Here is a 16830-nt window from a genome sequence, read left to right as displayed (position 1 = left end):
CAGTCACTGTAGATGGAGAAAACATGATATTCCATGATGTGTCAAGTTTAAACAATATCTATCTACAAATCCAGCCTTACAGAAGGTACTAGAAGAATTCCAACACAAATAAGTTAACTGCATGCATGAAAACACAAGAAATATACCAGCAAATCCCAAAGAATGAATACACACACACACACACACACACGCACAAATCCAAAGAATCTTTAGGTCATATTTCAAAAACCAGTAAAGCACAAAGTTGAAAATTTAAATGATATTTACAGTTTTTTTGATAGGTAACAGCTACCAAAATTAAATCAAGATCAGATAAACATTTTAAATAGACCTATAGCCTTTAAGGAAATACAATCAATAAAAAGCCTCCCAAGCAAAACAAAAAAGCAAACAAACAAAAACAAAACCTAAACAGAACAGGGTGGTTCTAGCACAGAATTCTATCAGACTTTCAAAGAAGAGCTAGTATCAACATTCCTCAGATCATTTCACAAAATAGAAACAGAAGGAATGTTATGAGCTCATAGTCACACTTTATACACAAACCACATAAAGGCTCAACAAAGAAAAAGAACTAAAGATTAAATTCACTCATGAATTTTTATGGAAAAATTATTGAATAAAACACTTACAAATTGAATCCAAAAGCACATTAAAAAGATCATCACCATGATCAAGTACATTTCATTCTAGAGACAAAGTAATGGTTCAGCATGCAAACATGTGTCAGTGTGAGTCACCATCTAAACAAAATGAATACAACAAACAGATGGCCATCACATTCATGCTGAACAAGCCTTTACCAAAATCCAAAGATTCTTGGAGAGATCAGGTATAAAAGAGACATACCTAAACACAATAAAGGCAATTTACAGCAAGCTAATACCAAACATGGAATTAAATAGGGGAAAATGCAAAGTAGTTCTGCTAAAATTAGGAACAAGGAAAGACTGTCCTCTCCATATCTACTCAATATAGTTCTTGAAGTTGTAGCTAGAGCAATAAGACAACTAAAGTAGGTCAAGGGGGATACAAACTAGAAACAAAGAAGTCATTATTTGCATCTGATACAAAATTATACCTGACCTCCAAAATCTACCAGGGAAATAATACAGTTGATAAACATCTTCAGAAAAGCAACTGGATGCAAAATTCACATAAAAATAGTGGTAGCCTTCCCAGGGCTGAGAAAGAAATCAGGAAATAACATCCTTCACAATAGTCACAAATAATATCACAGAACTTGAGTTAACTTGAACCAAGCAAATGACAGATCTATGTGACATCTTTTTCTTAAAGGAAATTGCAGAAGATATCATGCACCTCACATGGGCAGCACAGTAGAGCTGGCCCTGGATGTGGGGTTTGTAAATAAACCAGAGTGTGAGGCAATCTGCTGGGCAGAGGTGTGGATGAGAGAGATGCCTTTTCCTTTCTCTCATCTCTCACCTTCTATAGCAATTGGAAGAGCTGGCCTTGGGATTATGAGAGGATGAACTGGCCATGTCCCTCACCAGCTGCAACAATTAAAAGAGTGGGTTCTATAACTTGCCCGGGCAGCAAGATAGAACTGGCCCTGGTTGTAGGAGTTGCTGGTGAGCTAGTCCCAAGGGAACAGTAGAACTGATGGCCTGATCAGCTCAGATTCATTAAAGCTCAAGGTCCAGAACTTTGAATTGGCCCACCTCAATGTCTACCCAAGGAATGAACTGCTGGAGTGCATGAAGGATCTGGTCCTAGAGTTCCAAAACTATAACATTTTCAGGTAACAAAGAAACAATATAATACCCAAGAAGAGTCCCAGTTAAGTTCCAATATTGATATAGCAACAGAAGCCAAGAGGTCTCATACAAGACAAACTCATCATTGTAATGAATATTTGCAATCAAGGAAACACAGACCAAAGTATTTATTGTGAAACACACTATGACGTGCTACATCTTCAAAAATGAGAATTTCTTTCTCGGTTCAGGGGGAGGTTGGAAGGGTGAAAGTTGGGGTCAGGGACAGGAATGAGATGGGATGAATGATATGAAGTTCACAAAGGGGCAATAGAAAAAAAAGATAACATCAGGCAATTTATAGGCAAATGGATGAAACTAGAAAAATATCATCCAGAGTAAAGTAACACAGACCCAGAAAGTCAAACATTTTAGGTACTCACTTATGAGTGAATATTAGTTGTGAAGTCAATGATAATCATGCTACCACCCACAGACCCAGAGAGGTTAAGTAACAAAGAGGGATAAAGTGGGAAGGTATGAATCTCCCTGGAAAGGGAAAATAGAATAAATATTGTTGGTGGAGAGGGGACAGGAACAGGAGGGATTAGGTAGAAGGATATTGGAGGGAGAGGATACTGGAAGAGACAATTGGCGGGGATGGGTGGAGGTGGGTGGTATTTGGTGGGTGACTTAGAAACCTAATGCAATGGGAATCACCAGCAATCTACTAGGATGGCCCTTGCTAATATTCTTAGTAATTGGTGATATGGAACCTGAATAAGCCATCTCCTGTAACCAGGCAAGACTCCACTGAAGTGATTAAAACACCAACCCAGCCACAAACCCTTCAAACTACAATCTGCCTTGCCTACAATGATGCGCTGTGGTAAGGTGGCATGGAAATAGGTGGGAGTGGCCAATCAGTAACCTCCTGATTGAGACCCATGCTACACATGAAAAGAAGCCCACTACTGACACTGCCTGGAGGGGCTGGATGACCCAGTGACCTAGAATAGAACCAAACACAACCAGGGTAAAAAAAAAAAAAACAGTAAATGAGTTAATTCCTGTGGATACTAAGCTATTCTCATAGACCAGAGATTAGCATAATTGTCATCAGAGAGGCTTCATTCAGTAGCTTACAGAAACAGATGCAGAGACCCATAGTCAAACATCATAAGGAGCTCTGGGAGATCTTTAGCAGATTATGAAGGATTCTAAGAGCCAGAGGGATCAAAGATGCCACAGGAAAAACCACAGAATCCACTAAACAGGGATCATAGAGGCTCAGGGAGGTGAAGCATAATCAAGGAGTCTGCATGGGTTTGACCTAGGTGTCTGGATAAGTTACAGTCATATAGCTTGATGTCCTTGTGGGACTCCTAACAGTGTGAGCAGGAGCTGTCTCTGACTTTTGACTGGTTTTGGGGTCCTTTTACAACCACTGGGGTGCTGTGTCTAGCCTTAATATAAGGGGTGTGGCCTACTCTTCTTGCAACTTGATATTATTATCATCATGCTTGTTTGATGTCTCTCAGATGCCTGCCTTTTTCTGAAGGCAAATGGAGGAAAAGTGGTTAAGAGAGTGGAATGGGGAAGGACTGGAAGAAAAGACAGGAGGGGAAATTTTAGTTAGGACATAAATTTGAAAAATAATAAAAACAAAGGAAAAAAATCAAGAAAAAAATTTTAACAACTAAAATGTTAAATAAAATAAAATAAGTAACTTCTGGTTGATTTCTCCTCTGTGTTACACCTATTAATAAGTGTTCTTTTAAAGACAATTTTATTATTTAATTATAAATAATACTTTAGGAATACATTCAGGTCCTTTCAGCAGTAGATATTAAGCAACAAAGCCTACATCATTTTTAAATTAAAATATTATCATGCAACTTTAGTATGCACAGATATATGTTCAGAGTAAATATAGATGTAGATTTAAGAAATCTACTAATCAATCTGAATACATAAATAAATATGTGCCTAAGTGTATATTTTTCCCTAAGTTTGAGACATTTAAAATATTAAATGAATATGTAGGTGTGGCAGAACCTTCCCCTAATCAATAAAGATTTCAGGGGACCAATTACCGGGCGAGGAGTAGGTGGGACTTTGAGGTCGGAGAGGGGAAGAGAGGAGGCCAGAAATAGTGACTTGCTTTTTGAAAGGGGAGAGCTGAGAGGACAAGATGTGACAAACAAGGGGCCTGGGTTTAGATGGCAGATCTAGCAGGATTCACTACGGGAGGATTTAATTTAGAATGGCTTACAAATTAGGATGCTAGTTGCTGCGCCCAGCTATTGAGTTACCTGTTGATTTTAAACTAAGATTGTGTGGTGTTTTCCTTCACGTGGAGACTCAACTGGGTTCCAGAGACAAAGGTACAGGAGCAAAGCATGGGTGTGCCAGAAGTGTACCCCAGCTAGCCCTGTGAATTTGGATGCTTGAGGCTGTGAAGAGATTTCAAAGTCAGAGAGTCTCTGCTGAGAAGAGAACAGACCAGGCTGTTGGGAGGTAGTTTGGTTGCCTTTTCTTTTGTTATTTTTATTTTTATTGGATATTTTATGTATTTACATTTCACATGTTATCCCCTTTCCCACCTTTTCCATCCCCCTTCCCCCTGCTTCTATGAAGATGGCCGTCTTTACTATTTAACGCAACGTGTGTAGGTATCTGTGTTTGGGTTTGTGTTCATGAGTAAGGTACCTGCAGAGGCCGGAAGACTACATTGGTTACCCCGAAGGTAGACACACATTGGGTGTGAGTTAATACGCTGGATTCTTTGCAAGAACAGAATGCACTTTTAACCATTGATCAATCTCACCTCCAAGGTACAAAATTTTTAGGTAAAATTAATTAAAATGTGATAAATTATAAAAGTAAAATTTACACACTTATACAGCTAACAATTTTACTATAAGTACCCAATAAAGCAACAGATTAGTTTCAAAGTTTTATACTTGAGTGTTGAAACCTTAAGTCCACAAAGATATTTGTTGTGAGGTCATTTAAGGATTAGATATAGTAGGCCACTTATATTAGTATCAGAATTATTTATTAATGAAATCATTAAATCTTTATTAATATGCATAACTTTATCTTTTATTCTTATCTCATGCATTATATCCTGATCACCATTTCTTTTCCTTCCAACACTACCCATCACATCCCCTCTTCCCCATGTCTACTCCTCCTCTATTTCCTTCAGAAAAGAGCAGGCTTCCAGGGATATAAACTGAACACAGCATAACAAGTCATAAGATAGTTTGGTATAACAAACTGTCATACCAAGGATGAGGCAACTGAATAAGAGGAAAAGAATACCAATAGCAAGAAAGAGAGTCAGAGACACCCCTCTCTCCGACTCTCAGGAATCCCACAAGAATGCCAAGCTACACAGTCATAACATATATGCAGAGAACTAGCTCAGATCTGTACAGGCTCTCTGATTGTCACTTCAGTCTCTGTGAACCCCTATAACATCTGCCTAGTTGATTCTGTGGTGTGTGTACTCCTGAGATCCTAGCCCCTGCTGGCTCCTACAATTTTTCTCCTTTTGCAGAATTCACCAAATTTAACCTAAAGTTTTGTCGCATGTCTCTGCATCTGCCCTCATCATTTACTAGACTAAGCTCTCTGATAACGATTGGGCTGGCATGAATCTATAAATATAGCAAAGTGTCATTAAGAATCATTTCATTGACTTTTTTTTCCTTGCCAGTCTTTTATATTCTATACTAGGTCTCTGGGCTCTCCAGATTCTGCTTCCTTGCCACCCAACAGTATTGTAAGGTATGGCTTCCTCTCATAACATCTCAAGTTGGACCAGTCTTTGGTTGGCTATGCCCAAAAATGCTGTGTCAACATTACCCCAGCACATCTTTCAGACAGGACAAATGATAGGTTGCAGTTTTTTTTTTTTTTGTTTTTTTTTTTTTTTTGGTTCTTTTTTTCGGAGCTGGGGACCGAACCCAGGGCCTTGCGCTTCCTAGGCAAGCGCTCTACCACTGAGCTAAATCCTCAGCCCCGATAGGTTGCAGTTTTTGTGGCTTTGTTCATGTCCCAGTCAGACCACCGAAAGCCTTGCTGAGTTACAGATGTCTAATTCAGGATATGTATCCCCTTTCACTAAGAGTCTTTGATAGAAACCTCCTACTAGATTCTAGGGAGTATTGTCTGTACTAGGTTTCTACAATGACCCAAGATGTCCCCAATACTGTAGTCTCTCAGTATTCTCTTCTCCATCCCCACACCCGATCCTTTAATGTATAACTTATCAACATTTTTCCCTAAAATATTTCTATAATGTAGCTAAATTAATGTGAAATTCAATGTTCATATTTTTTCTTTCCATTGGATGAATATAAAACTGATAGATCAAAATATTTAGAGACTGAGAGCAAGCACTGGGTGGATACATTTACCAAAGTAAATAATAGTATATACAATTTATGAGAATAAATTTAGTCATTGAGAACAAAGCTCACCATAGCCAGTTTGTTACTGTCAAAATAGAAGGTATCACTGTTGGCTTCTGCTTTATCATAGTCTACCTGGATACTTAATAGAGGTGAATATTTGTTTATAATAATTTGGCAAATATTTGTGTATATTTCTCAGAATTAACTATCTTGGGCATCATCAAGATGATGTTTCTTTCTCTGGTGCTTTTAGTTCTTTCCAATAGGATGTCTTAGGTTTCTATGTGTTTATTTTTTTCTTCAAATTCTAATTATTCTCAGGTTTTACATATCTTACCTTTATATTTGTCAATATGAGATCATTTATTAATTCCTCAGGTAAATTTTTTATTGGCTCCTTTGCATCTTTCTATTGCTTCAATATTTTTAATAACACCAGCACAATCTAAAATAAATGTCAGTTCTTGTTACTTTTTTATTATGAAAGAAAAAGAGAGGAAAACATTTCATCTTACCTTTGAGTCTTCAGTAATATATAAATTTTCTAGCAAAAGTACTTAAGACAGTTTTTCTTCTCAGGGATATCTCCATGTACACATTAAATCATTCTTGTTCATAAATAACTTAATGTAGTCTATGTAGAGCATTTTGACTCTATGTGTAATACATTTATCAAATATCATCACACTACCTATATTGTATCCACTTCACTGAAGGGATAATAGAGTAATTAACTGTCAATCAGTTTGAGACTGATATCCCTCAGCCTTCAAAATTAGATTCAATAATAATTAATTTAATGACTTAATTACATGATGGTTGTATAGCATGAAATTGATGAGATTAAAAGTTAATATCTGAAACTTAAATTTTCACTGCTCAGCATTAGTTTCCAGAATTGGATTCACTTACTAATTATTCACATGCTTTGCATAGGTGCTTTAATTATATATCTGCCTAGAAAATATTTTTGGTAACTTCTTATGAGATTGACTAAAGTTGATATATGATGAAACTATAAAAATTTTTTACTATAGTCTAATAATTTAATTGATAAGTCTAGTTGTGTAAATCTATATTCCATCAACTAATATCCAATAATGTGTTTCAAGTTTGGAGCACATAACATGTATCAGATATTGTTTTAGATTACTTTATACTAAAGTATATAAAGTGTATTTATACTTCATTTAAATATAAACTATAGTATTATTAGTACTATTAGTATTATAATATTATTTAAAATGATATATTCTGATTTATGTATCTTATATACATATGAGATATACTTATATTAATATATATATAAATAAGAGTGCATATATGTTATATATGCATACCTATGTTATATCTAAAAATCCCTAACACATGGAATTTTGCCATTGAAATGAAAACAAGCTGAAATTTAGAGAGGTTAAGTGACTCCTCCAAGTTGACAGAGTTAAATCTCTGACCTCCACTTTTCTGAGTCAAATTTTCTTTTTGTTTCTTTGGAAAGAATACTTTATCTTTATATTAATATGATTTTTCTGTTACTTTTTATTCCTCTCCTTATTCTTTTACTCTATCCAGATAAAGATCACATTCCAGTATTTCTCTTTTCCTCATCTTTTAACTACTACTTTGAATTCCATGACTGTTGACTAATCCTTTTGTTGTGTTGTGTCTTGTACTGAAACTTTCTCTGGTTATTACAGTGTTCCCAGTGCTGAAAATTATAGTTACTACATTTTCTCACTGGATGCTTCATAGGCATTATTTCTGAAAAAATTCTAATTTGTTTAGAATTACACAGCAATACATTTGTAGTAGTTTGACTAACACTGGCTCCCATAGGCCATTAGGGAGTGACTCTATTAGGGTGGATGGCCTTTTGGGGTAGGTGTGGGTTTGAAGGAAGAAGCTTGGAAATGGACTTTGAGGTCTCAGATTCTCAAGCCAGGACAAGTATCTCACTGTCTTACTGCTGCCTCATAATCCAGATGATATAGAACTCTTTGCTGTCTCTCCAGCATCATATCTGCCAGCATGCTCTTATGCACTGCCACCATGACAATAGTGACCTAAACGTCTAAACTGTAAGCCAATGCAAAACAGCTGTTCCTCTTTAAAAATTTTGACATGGTTATGGTGTCCCTTCATGGTAACAGAAAGGCTAAGATAGGAGATTGAAATTCCATTTGACACCTATCAGAATGGTTAAAATCAATAACACAAGTGACAGTTCATGCTAGTGAGGATGTGAAGCAAGGGGAACACTCTTCCATTTATAGTGGGAGTGCAAACTTCTATGCCACTATGAAAATCAATATGGCAATTGCTTAGAAAACTGGGGCTGAAACTACCTTAAAACCCACTTATACCATTCTCAGGTCCCATCCTATCACATGGACACTTGTTCAACTACCTTTGTAGCAGCTTTATTTATAATAGCCAGAAAGTGGAAGCAACCTAGACATTCCTCAACCAAAGGATAGAAAAAGAAAATGTGGTACATTCATACAATAAACTGTTACTCAGCTGTTAAAAAAAAAGATACAATGGAAATATGTAACTTCTGTGGGTGGGAGGTGGGGGGATCTTCTAGAAAGTTCCAGTTATGTGGGAGACTCTCAGGACTCAATGAGGGTAACCTTAGCCAAAATGCTCAACAGTGAGGAGAGGGAACTCAGAGTTCACCTCCAGGAGATAGGAAGGACCTCAAGTGAAGGGACAAGGATACCAACCCACAGCCAAAATTTCTGAATCCGAATTGTTCCTGTCTAAAAGCAATACAGTGAGAAAAATGGAGAAGAGACCAAAGGAAAGGCTGTGCTGTGACCAGCTTAACTTGGGAACCATATCATGGGGTGAGAGGGAGCGCCAAGGCCTGACTCTATTACTGATACTACGTTGTGCTTATAGACTGGACCCTAACATGGGTGTTGTCTGAGAGACTCAACCAGCAGATGAGTGAGACACTGAGACAGATGCTGATACTTACAAACAACCATTGCAGTGAAGTCAGGGACCCCTATGGAGGGATTAGTGGAAGGATTGAAGAATTTGAAGGAGAGGGAGACCCCATAGGAAGACCAGCAGTCTCAACTAACTCAGACTCCTAGGAACTTTCAGAGATTGAGCCATCAACCAGGAGCATACACAGGGTGATCTGATCCCCCAACAACTCTTCCTCCCACACCCTCGCAAATATATAGCAGAAGACTGCCTGTCTCAGTGGGAGAAGATGTGCCTAATCCTAGAGAGACTTGAGTCTTTCCAGGGAAAGGAGAGACCTGGGGGGAAGGGGAGCACCCTTTTGGAGGCAAGGGTGAGGAGGAATGGAAGAATTGTGGCAGGGGGGTCCAGAAGGCAGGCAATGGCTGGAATGTAAATAAATAATTAATTAAAAAGTAAAATAAATAAATAACAATTAAAAATGATACCATGAAATTGTTAGGCAAATGAATGGAACCATCCTGAGTGAGCTAAGACACAGAAAGATAAATATTAACTTATAAGTTAATATTAGCTCTTAAGTCAATGATAATCATCCTAAAATTCACAGACCCAGAGTATCTAAGTAACAAGATGTAGTCTAAATGAGTCACATGGAGCTAACTGGGAATGGGAAACAGAATAGATTTCTTAGGTGGATTGAGGTTGTATGGAAATTGAAATAACAGAAATAAAGTAGAGAAAAAAATGGAAGGAGATAATATAGGAAAAGGAGGCCATTTGAACTGAGTGTATTTTGAAGGTGATGTGGAAATGTATTGCAGTAGAAAGTCCCTGGAATCTATGAGGGTAACCCTTCTTAGGACTCTTACTCATAGACCATTCAGAGCCTGAACAAGCATCCTGTGTAAGTAGCCAAGGCTTCCTGTTGGGACTGGGACAACAACCCAGCCACAAAAACTTTGACCTATAGCTTATCCCTTCTGCAAGGTTTATTGGGCAAATAGAGGTATAGAATTTGTGGGAGCTGCCAACCAATGCCAGCTCTAATTTGAGATACAGGCCATGAGAGGGACCTGATGGATAACACATAAACCTATAAATAAAGAAAAAATGATTCCTAAAGATCTCTTTATATACTCATAGTCTAGAGCCTAGCCTCCATCATCATCGTCAGAGAGGCTTACTCTGGCAGCTGATGGGAACAGATGCAGAGACCTACCGTCAAACATTAGGTAGCAAGAAACCTCAAATTGGAGATCTCCTCTGAGCCCCTCTTTTTGGATCCATAGAAACTCCACGTAAGAGGGAGAAGAAGAAATGTAGGAGCCAAAAATGGTTGAGAATATCAAAAGAACATGGCTCACAGAGCTCAACTTAAGCAGGGCTCATAGAGGCTCACAGAGCCTGAAGTAGCAACAACCATGGACCCTTCATGGCTCTGTACTAGGATTAATAATAGCATGGGCAGGGGACATTTCTAAATAGTCCAGCACTGACTCTGTCATGTGGTTATTAGTGGACAGTCTTATTTAGATTTATACTGAAAAGGAACAAGCTGAGCAAGGAAAAATATGTAATGTACAATTTGAGGAAAAAGGGGGAACCAGGAAGCTAATGGAGTTAAATCCTATATTCAAAGAGATAAAATGATTAAGAAAAGCCCAATGCTTTTTTTTCGAAGCTGGGGACCGAACCCAGGGCCTTGCGCTTCCTAGGCAAGCGCTCTACCACTGAGCTAAATCCCCAACCCCTGAAAAGCCCAATGCTAAGTGGAATAAAAGGAGTGATGACCTAAGGGTAAGGTCTCACCCAATCAAACTTCCAATTGTGAAAATAAATTAAAGAAAAGCTTAGGGCTTGGCTAAGAACACATATCTTTATTCCTAGCACTGGGATTGCAGAGGCAGACTTCAGTGTTCAAGATAACCTTGGTCTGAGGAGCAATTTCTAGGACAGGCAAGCTTAGGTTGTTGTTGTTGAAGAAAATCATCAACAACAGAAAAAATCAAAAATGAAAAGCTAGTAAACGTATATATGAGTGAAGTAGTCATGTTCCAGTCCCAGCAAGCTGAAGAACTTGGTAGTTTTGGCCACATATATTAGGGGTGTCCCTGCATGGAGGCCTAGAGAGACCTCTGCACGATGTTGAAAGAATAAAGCCTGAATATCTTTGGAGACTCCAAGAGGTAAGATATGCCAGAGCCATGGGATTCCTGCTGATGAAAGCTGCTAATGGGGAGTAGAACCAGCCCAAGGGAAAGAAGTGTATTACAGTCAAGAAAGATGAAAGGCGTTGGAGACCTGAAGAGTATTTTGACATCAGCCATGAACATGCAGTTTGGAGTTTGTCCAACTGGTTTTCAGTCTTGTTTTGGTGTAGTACTCCTTCTCTACCCTTTTGGTATGGTAATGTATATCCTGTTCCATTGTTTGTTGGAAGTATATGATCTGCTTTCTGACTTTATGGAGAATTACAGTTAAGTATGTGCCATGAGTCCCAGAAGAGACATTGAACATTGAACTTAAGAGTAATGATACTTTGAAAGACTATGGGAGCTTTTGCAGTTAGATTAAATGAATTTTACATTATGATATGACTATAATTCTGTGGGGAGCAGGGAGTGGAAAGTTGTGGTTTGCATGAAAATGTCACGTTAGGTCCACAGGGAATGGCACTATTAAGAGGTGTGGTCTTGGTGGGGTACATTTTTGAGGAAGTGTTTCACTAGGGGTGAGTCTTGAGGTCTAAGTTACTCATGCCAGGCCAAGTGTCTCACTCTCTTCCTACTGCCTGCTGATTCAGATGTAGAACTTGCAGCTGCCTCTCCAGTATATATCTGTCTCCATGGTGCCATGCTTCCTACCATAACAATAATGGACTAAACCTTTCAACTGTAACCCAGCCCAATTAAATGCTTCTTTATAAGAACTGCTGTGATCATGGTGTCTTCCCAGCAACAGAAACTGTAACTAAGATACCAATGTACAGTCCAGTAAAATGAAGCTGAGGCATTTTTGCTGAGTTGAAGAATATTAACAAGCATGATTTCTTGTTTTCTTATTAATGCTAACTTAGATGACCTATTATCTCTCTTCAACCTTTGGCTGTTGTCTAATTTTACCTTTGTTTAGTTCGGAAACCTGCTGTCCTAAGAAAGAAAGAAAGAAAGAAAGAAAGAAAGAAAGAAAGAAAGAAAGAAAGAAAGAAAGAGAGAGAGAAAGAAAGAAAGAGAGAGAGAAAGAAAAAAAAGAGAGAGGGAGGGAGGGAGGGAGAGAGAGAGAGAGAGAGAGAGAGAGAGAGAGAGAGAGAGAGAGAGAATCCTTACAATTGGGTCATACACAAAATTGTCCAAATGTAAATAATCAGTTGTAGTTGTTTTAAAAATAATAATGGTATACCATTTAATCGATTCATGTCGGTTTTGACTAACTATAAAATAGAAAACAGACAATGAAACCACTATATATATATATGTGTGTGTGTGTGTGTGTGTGTGTGTGTGTGTGTGTGTGTGTGTGTGTGTATGGAGGGAGAGAAGGGGGGAAGATTTTCTGTCTACATTCCTTCAAGTAAAGCATCTTTATTCCTTGAGTTAGGTCTTCACTGGAAGAATTAGAATTGTATTTGTTACAGGTCACAATGTAGCATTCATGAAGGACCTTGTTTCTCTGTCAGACTTACGGTGATTTATTAATACAAAACATACTGAATATCAATTTTCTTTCCTAGGACACTTTGCCTCCTTTTACTTTTAATTTGTATTGGAAACTAGGCTAAAGTTACAAGCAATTAGTTAACACTCTTTGATGTGCTATTAGAAACCAATTTCAGTAGCATGGATTAGGTCAACACAGCCTGAATGAGGCCTTGAAAGGTCAGCGAGTTCACAAATATAAATGCTTTTGTTACTGTTAATATGCAGCAACATTTGAGTGGATCTTTTAGATGCTTCTTTCACCACATTACAGGAACTTTATTCAGAAGTGGTGCCACTTTCTCTCTCTTCTTCCCCTTCTCTTTTTGTATTCACCTCAAGGGCACATGGTATGTTCTGTCCTTTAGAGATATAAAGACAAAAAAAAAAAAAAAAAAAAAAAAAAAAAAAACCCTGCATGCCTTTGTTTCAGCTGAAATTATGAATAGCTTTTAAAAATACAATGTTTTGAGATTTAAAAAATTAATAACTATAAATATTACAACTAACACTCATCCTTCTTTATGTCGATAAGGAAAATTGGACATCTTCATAATCTGACAAGTAAAGTCAGACTATACAGTTTAGGCTTAAGTAAAATGCAACTTAAGAGATCACATGATACATGAAATCTATACAAGTAAAATTTTTCTAAATTTTTCTAAAGCAATATTTTCACCATTTCAGTATTTTACTTCTATTGATATACAGAAGAAAATATTTTTTTTCTGAATAGGAGTACAGTGTTACCTCATTATCCACAGAGAATATATCTCAAGAACTCCATTACATATTAAAATTTGCACATGGTACTAAACCTTATTTTACCATAATTTTCCTGTAGGTACTTAGCCATGATAAAATTTCATTTAGGTGCAGTAAGAGACTAATAATAATAACTGATACTAAAGTGCAATGATTTCAGTAATACAATAAAAACTGTCTGAATGTGATCTTTCTCTTGAAAGTCAGGACAAGCATTAACATTTGACCCCAGTACACTGCAGGCTACTAAAACATTAGGAATTGGAGCTGTAGATAGTGGGAGCTACCATACTTATTTACCATGGAGTCAGGTGCTTGCATTTTCATTCTCCTTGTATACCGACCTTAGTGCCAGTGAGTAGCAGTGTGCGAAATCTCTCTCTATTCACAGGCGTCCTTATGCTTTAATATTCAACATCAAATTTTAGCATTTCTTTATTACACTTGAATGTCAATGAGCTGTAAACTTCCGATGGAGAGGAATGAGGATACTGAAGCCTGGTAGAAAATGAACTCTACATTTTCGAAGGAACAAGAAAATGTTTCACTTGTGATGCTACTCTTTTATGGTCAGAGTAGTCGGTGTGTGAAACTTACTAAGGTGACGGATGATGAGTCTGTTCCTCATCTGTCTGTATTAAAATAACCAACTTAAGCGAGATTAAACTTTTCAATTTTGTTTGGCCCGCTTTATCATTTAAAATAGAAATAATTTTGCTCTTGATAATATTTATTAGTCTTATTTTTCTCTCCAGTCATCATGGGTTATACACAAAGTGTTAGATTTAAAAATATAAATAAAAAGTCTGGGAGAAAGAAGGGAAAGGAAAAAATGGCATGATATACACTGTTGTGGTTCTACATAGCACAGTCAAGAATCTTTCTCTTTCCCTTCTTTTTCTTTATTTAATGTTTAAGGTTCATTTTCAGATGCTGACTTCTAGCCTGCATTTGAACATACTTATTTGTAACCATTGTGTCTAAAAGCGAAGAGCTCGGTGCTACAGCAATCTGGGAAAGATTGAAAAGTAACTTCTAAGTCCTGCAATACACTAATTAGTGATGCTCCCTTGGCCTTGTGCTTATCTTGCTCCATAGTGCCAAGAGAAAACAGGAAAAGGAAAATGAAGGTATGAGAAAAGGTGATCGAGGAATACACTGTGGTCTCACATAAGCATGTGCTTTTTTTAAGTTGTAAATTTTTACTACAACATTTTTACTTCGTAGTTTTTTGAGCATGCCACATCCTAGATGTATTGCTAATTTACAAAGTAATCTAAAACAAATTTCACATGATAGTAAGTATTGTTTCCTATCTATCAAAGGTATGATGCATCTTTGGATTTCTGGCCTTGTGGTGACAGATGTGAGTTGATCCAGTCATCAGAAGAGGTAGTTGGATACACAGCTTCTCACATCAGAATCAAGGCAGGCATTGATCTCATCTGTATTTGCTGAAGTACCTTTTCTGTCTCCCCTAGTTATAACTTTAGAAGCATCTTTGCAAAAAATAATGTTTCTGGGAGCAAAAACATATTAAAACATAAAATTGAAATTTTGCAACAAAGTCCCAAGGAAATGCAGGTCAATTGTAGTACCACAGACCAGTCTTAAAGTCTTCCAAATGATTACACTGACATTGCCATTCCCATTTTTGTTCCTTAAATTCAAATGTCATGTTGGTCACACCACAGAATGTTTCTCATACATATATACTTTTTCACTCATCATCACCTAGCCTGCATAATTCGCTATGTCATTGCAAGAGTTCTTTTCTTTTTTTTCCTATCTTTATTAAATTGGGTATTTCTTATTTACACTTCAAATGTTATTCTTTTTCCCGGTTTCCGGGCCAACATCCCCCTAACCCCTCTTCCTCCCCTTCTGTATGGGTGTTCCCCTCCCCATCCTCCCCCATTACCGCCCTCCCCCCAACAATCACGTTCACTGGGGGTCCAGCCTTGGCAGGACCAAGGGCTTCCTCTTCCACTGGTGCCCTTACTAGGCTATTCAGTGCTACCTGTGAGGTTGGAGTCCAGGGTCAGTCCATGTATAGTCTTTGGGTAGTGGCTTAGTCCTGGAAGCTCTGGTTGGTTGGCATTGTTGCTCATGTGGGGTCTCGAGACCCTTCAAGCTCTTCTAGTCCTTTCTCTGATTCCTTCAACGGGGGTCCCGTTCTCAGTTCAGTGGTTTGCTGCTGGTATTCACCTATGTATTTGCTGTATTCTGGCTGTGTCTCTCAGGAGAGATCTACATCCAGTTCCTGTCAGCCTGCACTTCTTTGCTTCATCAGTCTTATCTAGTTTGGTGGCTGTATGTGCATGGGCCACATGTGGGGCAGGCTCTGAATGGGTGTTCCTTCAGTCTCTGTTCTAAACTTTGCCTCCCTATCTCCTCCTAAGGGTATTCTTGTTCCCCTTTTAAAGAAGGAGTGAAGCATCCGCATTTTGTCATCCTTCTTGAGTTTCATGTGCTCTGTGCATTTGGGTAATTCAAGCATTTGGGCTAATATCCACTTATCAATGAGTGCATACCATGTGTGCTTTTCTGTTACTTCAGGATGATATTTTCTAGTTTCATCCACTTGCCTATGAAGAAATAGTAACATCCACATATCCTTTCCTGAAATTGGAAACTTTGACCTTTATGTTAGTAATTAATAGATCCAATATACAGAATATTCTTAAGGGTATAGAAAAACTGAACAATGTCAACAGTTAATTTGATTCCATTAACATTTTTATCAAGAGTAAAATTAACACCTCTTGTGCTTAAAAAGCACATTTATTGACTGCCCTTCATATCTCTTTTTTGTATAACTAGAAATAGAAGTGATGGATCATATGTTAAACATACATTGAATCATTTGATAAATGTCAGGGTTGTTTTCCAAAATTACCTATGCAACGTTATCTCCCCACAGGCTTTCTTTATTTCCTTTATCAAGGATTTGCATGCTTTATATACAGATACTTTTTTATTTTTATTTTTATTTACATTTTTATTGCTTATTTTATTTATTTACATTTCAGAACTCAATCCCCTTACAGGTTCACCCCCCTTACACACAAACTGCCTATCCTACTCCCTTCCACCCTGCTTCTATGAAGATGCTCCTCTACCTACCAACCTACTCTCACCTCATTGCTCTAGCATTCCCCCATGCTGGGGCATCAAGCCTTCACAGAACCAAGGGCCTCTTCTCCCATTGATGCCAGGGAGAAGCCATCCTCGCTACATATGTGGCTGGAGCCATGGGTCCTTCCATGTGCATTCTCTGGT

At 37.7% G+C, this 16830-nt stretch overlaps 1 pseudogene; it reads left to right on the top strand.

Moving 5' to 3' along the window:
* The first annotated feature begins 721 nt into the window (after nt 1–721).
* Nucleotides 722–16830, top strand: part of LOC102549955 (uncharacterized) — a 52230-nt pseudogene continuing 36121 nt past the window's right edge.

Source organism: Rattus norvegicus, chromosome 4, assembly GCF_036323735.1.
Source record: "Rattus norvegicus strain BN/NHsdMcwi chromosome 4, GRCr8, whole genome shotgun sequence".
NCBI lineage: Eukaryota > Metazoa > Chordata > Mammalia > Rodentia > Muridae > Rattus > Rattus norvegicus.
Note: the sequence above shows the minus strand (reverse complement) of the source record. Positions and strands in the feature narration are given on the sequence as shown.